Raw genomic sequence first — 8,916 nt, 5'->3', positions numbered from 1 at the left:
TCACGGTGAACTCTACGGCACTGCATTGGGCAATAGGTTTCTGAGAACAAAGATCACACCAATCCAGAGTATAAAAGCTAGGAACGAGGCCCAAATATCACAAGCAATGCTTGTGGATTAAATTCCTAGTGGAGTTTCAATCAAACTAGTGGTCAAAATAGATGATAATGGACGGCAATGAACAAACCTACTCAAAATGTTGATTTTTCCTAGTCCCGGCTTGCTAGCTTTAATCATTCCATAGAGTCAACACCAATACCTATATCTTACTGATAAAAATATTCAATTATATTTTTCTTTTCATTAAAAATTTTCTATAAATTATTTGGGGATAGATTGTAAAATTGGATAGACATGTCAATGTCTTTTCAGCGAGACTGATGCAACTACTTACTAAAAGCAGAGATAAGAAAACCGATGGCATATTTAAATCAACCATACATTCAGGAGGATAAGCTTCCTTCATCCTAGATCTGATGGTAGAGATGGTACCAAATTATCAATCGTAGCCTAAATCCAGTTGCGCATGGTGAGCATGCCCTAAATCTAGTCGCCCAACTTCATTCTATATGGAAAAGTCAAGTCTATAAAAATAAAATTTAAAAAAATATATAATAATAATCTAAGTGTACTTTTAACTTATCTGATGTATATGTGTCAGTAGCTTGGATCGCCCGGGATTCCATGGTGGTCCAATGATAAGAACCAACTAAGAATAAGCTTATTCTATAGCGGGGAACCCTATTGGACAAGTCAATGGCCGCCTTCGTCACAAAATGGATAACCCTCATCCAATTAGGCATAATTAACACAAGGTTGGTGTAGATAATATTACGCTTTGTATGATTAAAATTTATTGAAAATAAAGTATTAATTAACTAGCACTCACTATACGCATGGCATAGATGAATGGATCCGCAATCTTTTTCGACTGGGGGGCCATTGGAGAAGAATTTTCTAATTGGATCGATCACTGTCTTCAACCAATGTGAAAAGACATTTGAGTCTATTGAGAAAACTGATGCACTGTCTCATCTGTTGGGGGCCTTGCTCAAAACCTTAGGATCTAGCCTATCAAAATAAACCAAAATTATGGGATAATAAAGCAATGAAATAAATCAAAGCATAAACCACACGACACCAGAGAATTTTACGTGGAAAACCCTCAAAAAAGTAAAACCATGGGACCTTGTCCAGATCAATAATCCACTATAAAACAAAATGTTACAACTAATCACAAGCACACACCGCTTAGATCAAACCTTCTTCACTCACGCAGGAGTGGATGAAGAATAAGAGAATAATGAAAAAGCAAAGGGATCTCACCGATCACGAGGACGTAAAAGCGCTGAGTCGTAAACTGCGAAGTAGATCACCTCTACGAGTAGAATTTTCCTTCCACAAGCTTCCTCTCTCTCTTTCTCTCTCTCTCTCTCTCTCTCTCTCTCTCTCTCTCTCTTTCTCACCTTTGATAGTCCTAAGCCCTCTTAGAGTATCTTTAGAAAATCTTAGAAAACCCTGGAATACACCACAATCTCGCATATACCCCTTTATATAAGAATAGAAAGAGGTAGAATCAAAATAGGAAATAATTTCCGCAGAATTTGCATTTCTACAATCGCATCTACGTAACTCTTTGATGATATCGAAGGTCTCTCGATGACAGCCTTCGATATCATCTAAGGTCATTCGATGATATCAAAACAGGACCAAAAACTATCCAACGACCAGGGGTGAAAAATTCAGACAATTATCGATGTCATCAAAGGTCTCTCGATGATAGCTTTCGATATCATTTAAAGTCCTTCGATGATATCAAAATAAGACAAAAACTATCCAGTGACCAGCGGTGAAAAATCCAATAATTATCGATGATATCGAAGCTGGTTCGATTTCATCGAACCTAGCTAGCAATTAGGAGAAAATCCTCATCATCGTCATACACTGGTCTTCATCTAACGTACAAGGAAGTCAAATCTAGCTACAAAAATCATGGCTTATCTTCTCTCCCACCACTGAAAGAGTAAGTCTATGGACAAAAGCTATGCTGTTTCCACCACTTTGAAAACTAAGTTTTGTGATGGAGAAACCATGCCGTATCTCAACCCCATGGTTTTAAACTTCTTAGTGCCCATCGTTTTGGCCCTGAGGATCTTGAGATGGTATGGTGTAGCCCATGAACCAGAGCATGATATAGCAATCTGTTCACATTGCATGTAAAATAAAGATGCATCAATTGATTGTTATTGAAATAGTTTTCCCTACTTTGGATAGTGAAATAGTTCAAAACCAAACTTTAATAAGACAGTGCAATGGTCCAAATAAAAAATGAATAGTGTTGATGGTTAGAATACCTTAGATTAAATATCTACACCACCGGATCTTCCCCAAACATTTCAAAATGCGTAGGAAGAACTTCTTGATCCACCCGTTGCTTTGGGACGCGGATTGCGTAGCGAGTAACTCAGCACGCTAGGCGTACTGAGCAATATCTGTGGGGTCTACTATAATTTATCTATTTTATCTACTCCGTCCATCCATTTTAAAAGATAATTTGAGGGCTACATACCAAAAACAAAGTATATCGAAATCTCAAGTGGCCTCACAACTGGAAATAGTGTGAATTGAAATTCAACTGTTGAAAATTTCTCGGGGGCCATAGAAGTTTTGGATCAATCTGTTATTTGTGTTTTCCCTTCATCCATGTCTGTGTGATATTATGAACAGGTTGGATGACAAATAAACATCACTGTGGGCCTTACTAAGGCTTCAATGGTGTAAGTCATTATTCTCAGTGTTTCTTATTCTGTGGTCCACTTGAGCTTTGGAAATGCTTCAATTTTCGGCTCAACCACTAAAATGAGATGGAAAAACAGATGGACGGAGTGGATTATCCACACACATTCACAGTAAGACCAACTGAGATTAGTACACACACTGTCAGTTCACACATTAATTACTGTTACCGACCTCTACTAGGGAATTGATACCAAGACCTCGGCGTTGAAACGAGGTATCTTTCACTTAGTCTACCACAGGAGCTTTGGACCCAAAGATTCGGATTGCGTCTTACCTCTGCCTGTCCCAGCAGCTTTGAGTGCCCACCGTGATGTATGGATCTTATCCACACCGTTAATCCATTTTTTCGTATCATTTTAGAGTAAAAAATAAAAAGTGAGGCAGATCCAACATTCAAGTGGACTACAGACAGGGGATTAAACTCATACCGTTAAAAACTTCTTAGGGTCCTAAAATATCACTAATCCTATCTAACTTGAACTATAACCCCTTTGAACGCATGTCAAAGCTTTCACCGAACTACGAGTGGGTGTGTGTCTACCTGAGAAGATGCTACATCAGGGTGTGGAGACTCTAAAAATAATCAAACCCCACATCCACGCACACCAACCCACACCAAACCCTTAAAATAGTGTCGATCCACTCCTAATTACACTACATCCCATTCAAATGCACATCGAACCCTTTTTGAAAACTAGGAATGAGTGCGATCCGATTGAGAATATGTTATATCAGGATGAGGAGACTTCGGATACACTCTAACCCCACATTAACGCATGCCAAACCCCTATAATAGCATTGATTCAATCCGACTTGCACTACGATCCCTTAAAATGCATGTTGAACACTTTCACCAAACTACGAATGGGTGCGTATCCATTTAACAACACCGACCCACACTAAACTCCTAAAATAGCATTGATTCACTCTGACTTGCACTGCAACGGCTTCGAATGCATGTCGAACGCTTTCATTGAACTATGAGTGGGTGTATATCCAGTTGAGAAAATGTTGCATTAGAGTACGAAGACTCCAGAAACAATCAAACCCCACACTAATGCAAACCGACCCAAAACCTAATACTTAAAATAACAATAATCCACTCTGACTTGAACTGTAACCCCTTTGAATACATGTCAAACACTTTTACCGAACTACAAGTGGGTGCATATCCACCTGAGAAGACGCTGCATCAGGGTACAAAGACTCATAAAACAATTGAACCCCACACCGATGCACATCGACCTACACTGAATTCCTAAAATAGTGTTAATCCACTCCAACTTACACTGCAACCCCTTCAAACGCACATCGAACGCTTTCGTCGAACTAGGAATTTGTGTGTATTAAATTGAGAAGATGTTACATAAGGGTGTGAAAACTCCGAATACACTCAAACCCCATACCGACGTCACGATGCACATTAAAATCCTAAAATAGCATCAATTCACTCCGACTTGCACTACAAACCCTTTGAATATACGTCAAACGCTTTCACTGAACTACGTGTAGGTGTGTATCCACTTATAAAGATGTTGCATCAGAGTACGAAGACTTTGGACACACTAAAACCAAACATCTATAAACACCAATCCACACCGACTTGCATTATAGCTCCTCTGAGCATACGTCGAAGTCTTCCATTTTTTCAACTTGTTTTATAGTGTAGCCCAACATTAAAGCATATTGAAAGCTCAAGAGGAACACATCATAGAAAACAACTAGAAAGATGATTTTAACATTAGACCTTTAATGAACTCTTTCTTATGGTGTGGTCCACTTGAGCTTCGAATATGCTCCATTTTTTAGCTGAAAATTATCTTCTAAAATGGATAGATGGAGTGGATAAAATACATTAATCAAGGTGGGCTCCACATAGTTTATTGAGTACATTGAGTTACTCATAAGTAATTTGTTTCCTCCAGTGACTCACCAAAGATGATGCAACCCTAGACTCAACAATGAAGGTGCAGCCCATCCTTGATGTATTCATTATACATCCATGTTGTCCATCCAATTTTCTAGCTCATTATAAGGCATTATCCAAAAAACTCAAGAAGATCCAATTATAAGGTGGGTCATGTTATAGGAAATAGTGGTGATTGACCATTAATCTGACACGTAAGTTTTGGATGAAGTTCATATTTTTACCCCTTCATACATGCTTATGTGACCTAATCAACAGATTGGATGGTACATTAAAAACAAAAAACATTTGTGTGCATTAAGAAGTTTTTAATGGTAGTACGTTCAATAGCCCGTGTTTCTTATTATATGGTCCACCTGATAATTAGATCTGCTACATTTTTAGGATAATATCTTAAAATTTTCTAAAAAAGGTATGGACGTTCTGGTTATAGAATACATACATAAAGGGTTGCACCGTCTTCGGTAAGGTTGCGGTCTCATGCTTAACTATTGAGTCTAAGGGGATATCTTACATGTAAAGGTGGGCCCACACTGTGGGCCTATCATTTCTTTTATTAATGATCCATATCATTCATTCAAATGTACAAATTATTTTGTGTTGAGCCTTAAAAAAATGAGGCAGATCGAGTAATAAAGTGGTCCACACCGTCTTAGATTCCATTTAATGATACATAGTTTACCCACTACTAAGTCTTTCTACGGCCCACCTACCACTCAGATCTGAATCTGTTGGACGGTATCGATCAACGAAGTTAATGTACGTGGGGCCTATTTCAACCTTCTAAAGGCTCGGCGAATTCCAGGTCTAAAGCTGTAATAAAAGAACCTAAACAATGAGTCGATTTAGAGTATGCTTGAGACGCCAGAGGACGTGTGAGTAGATTTTTTTTTCTCTTCGTGACTCATTTGTGAGCAGACCAAAGTAACCTCAGTGTACTTTTAATTTATCCTACATCTGTGTCACTAGCTTGGATTGCCTATGATTCCATGGTGGTCCAGTGATAAGAACCAACTGACCCGTGGAATAAGCTTATTCTATAGCAGGAAACCCTATTGGACAAGTCAAGGGCCACCCACGTCACAAAATGCATAACCCTCATCCAATTAGGCATAATTAACACAAGGTTGGTGTAGATAATATTAGGCTTTGTAAATTAAAATTTATTGAAAATAAAGTATTAATTAACTAGCACCCACTATACGCATGGCATAGGTGAATGGATCCGCATTCTTTTTCGACTGAGGGCCCATTGGAGAAGAATTTTCTAATTGGATCCATCACTGTCTTCATCCAATGTGAAAGGACATTCAAGTCTATTGAGAAAACTGATGCACAGTCTCACCATACACTGGTCTTCATTTAACATACAAGGAAGTCAAGTCTAGCTACGGAAGTCATGGCTTATCTTCTCTCCAACCACGGAAAGAGTAAGTCTATGGACAAAAGCCATGCCGTTTCGACCACTTTGAAAAGTAAGTTTTGTGAGCGAGAAACCAAACCCTATCTCCACCCATGGTTTTAAACTTCTTAGTGCCAATCGCCTCGCCCTGAGGATCCTGAGATGGTACGTTGTAGCCCATGGAACCTGAGCATGATATAGCAATATGTTCGCATTACATGTAAATTAAAGATGTATCAAGTGATTGTTATCAAAATAGTTTTCCCTGCTTTTGATGGTGAAATGGCTCAAACCAAACTTTATTAGGATGGTGAAATGGTCCAAATCAAACATGAACACAGTGTTGATAGTTAGAATATGTTAGATTGAATATCTACACCACCGGATCTTCCCCAAACATTTCAAAATACCCTTTGGTAAGTAGGAAGAACTTGTAGAACCACCCTTTGCTTTGGACCCAAGTTTCTTAGGGAGGCGGATTGCGTCCTAACTCTGCCCATCTCAGCAGCTTTGAGTGGCCACCGTGATGTATGGCTCTTATCCACACTGCCATCCATTATTTTAGTATCATTTTAGTATATAAAACATAAAATAAGGCAGATCCAAGGTTCAAGTGGACTACACAATGGGGATTAAACTCTTACCGTTGAAAGCTTCTTGGGTGTCATAGAAGTTTTGGATGGAGTTGATATTTGTGTTTTCTCTTCATCCACCTTTACGTAACTTTATGAATATGTTGGATGGCAAATAAATATCATAGTGGACCTTAGAAAAGTTTCAACCGTGAGAATTATTATCACCACTGCTTCCTGTGGTGTGGTTCACTTGAGCCTTGGGTCTGCCTAATTGTTTGTCTTAGTCCTAGAATGATACAAAAAAATAAATGGACATCCGCACATCACGGTCGCCGCTCAAAATTTATTCTCATTCCAGCTTGAGACGGGCGGGGTTGGACGCAATCCGCGTCTGGTTGAATACGCAATAAATGCGGATTTCCTGGTAACCCCACCATTTGAGAGCGGACGGGATTTGGCTAGTACCACCGCCACCAACAAGGAGGATGGTGGTCGCTGCTATATGGAGCCCACCATGATGTATGTATTTTATCCACGCCGTCCAACCGTTTTGAAAGATAATTTTAGATTTGATTTTAAAAATAAGGTACATCTAAATCTCAGGTAGACCACACCATGGGAAAACGGTATTGATTGAATGTGCACTATTAAAACCTCCTAGGGCCCACTATAATGGTTATTTGACATCTAACCTTATGTCATAAAGACTTGGATGAAGGGAAAAAATTATATATCAGCTTGATTCAAAACTTTTGTGGCTCCCACAAATTTTTTAATAGTAGGGGTTCAATCAGCACTTCGCAGTCCATTTGAGGCTTGGATCAACTTCGTTTTTGGGCATCTTAGAAAATGATCTGAAAGGATAAGTGGATGGCATTGATGAAACACATACATCATGCTGGGGCCCACATACCACCGACCATTGGCCATTGGCTAGTGGCAGGGGGAGTAGCCCATCCCTTTCCAACGTGAGAGCCACTGTATGTATGTTTTTTTATATCAATGCCACCAATCAATTTTTCCAGCTCATTTCAGGGCATGAGCCAAAAAAAGAAGCAATCCAAGTGGACCATACCAAGGAAACACTGGGAATTATGACAGCCACCAGTGAAACCTTCCAATGACCTGCCGTGATGCATGTGCTAATTTGCCATCCAACCTGTTCACACCGTACATAGACCTGGACAAGGGAAACATAAATATCAGCTTGATCTAAAACTTCCCTGGCTGCCAAGAAGTTTTTGATGGTGGGGTGTTCAATATCCATCGTTTCCTGTAGTGTGGTCCACTTGAGCGTTGGATCTGCTTCAATTTTGGGCTCATGCCGGAAAATGAGCTGGCAAAATGGATGAATGACATTAATGTAAAATACATACATCAGGGTGGACCCCACAATGCTGCCTATGCCTATGAGAACAAGGATCACACCAATTCAAAGCACAAGCTAGGAACGAGCCCCAAAGATCACAAGTAGTCTGTGTTGGACTAAACACCTACCATGCAACATCAGCAATATTGCAGCACCAAAACTAGCCTTCAAGTCACCCATCACCGCATGGAGTTTCAATCAAAGTAGTGGTCAAAATAGCTGATAATGGATGGCAATGAGCAAGCCTTGATTTTTCCTAGCCTAGGCTTGGTCTATTGCCAGCTTTAATCATTCCATAAATTCTGGTGCTTGACTCAAAGTCTAGCGAGCTTTTGGGTTTGGATCTCTGAGGTGCTCAACCAGTCCAGGGAGGTGCTCGACCGGTCGAGGTTATATAGATTTAAGTCCGGATTTTGTGTGGACTGCGAAAATTTGAGGCGGTTTCACAAGAGGTGCGAAAGGGAGTTGCCTAAACTATAAATAGGGGTTCCTAGGGCTTTTCTAGGGTATGCAAGAGGGTTTCCTAAAGCTTTGCAAGGATTTGCTAAAGGGTTTAGGGCTATCAAAGGTAAGAAAGAGAGAGAAAGAAAGAGAGAGAGGAAGCTTGTGGAAGAGAGGTTCTACTCATAGAGGTAATCTATTGTACACTCGACATTTCAGCGCTTCTACGTCCTCGTAATCGGTGAGATCTCTCCGTTTTTCTTTATTCTCTTATTGTTTATCCGCTCCTGCGTGAGTGAAGAAGGTTTAATCCAAGCGGTGTGTGCTTATGATCGGTTGTAACGTTCTAATTCATAGTGGATTGCTGATCTGGATGAGATCCCGTTGTTTTTACCTTTTCCAC

The sequence above is a fragment of the Magnolia sinica genome, chromosome 9 (assembly GCF_029962835.1).
Source record: "Magnolia sinica isolate HGM2019 chromosome 9, MsV1, whole genome shotgun sequence".
NCBI classification, from domain to species: Eukaryota; Viridiplantae; Streptophyta; class Magnoliopsida; order Magnoliales; family Magnoliaceae; genus Magnolia; species Magnolia sinica.
The sequence above is the reverse complement of the archived record's forward strand: the minus strand, read 5'-3'. Positions refer to the sequence as shown.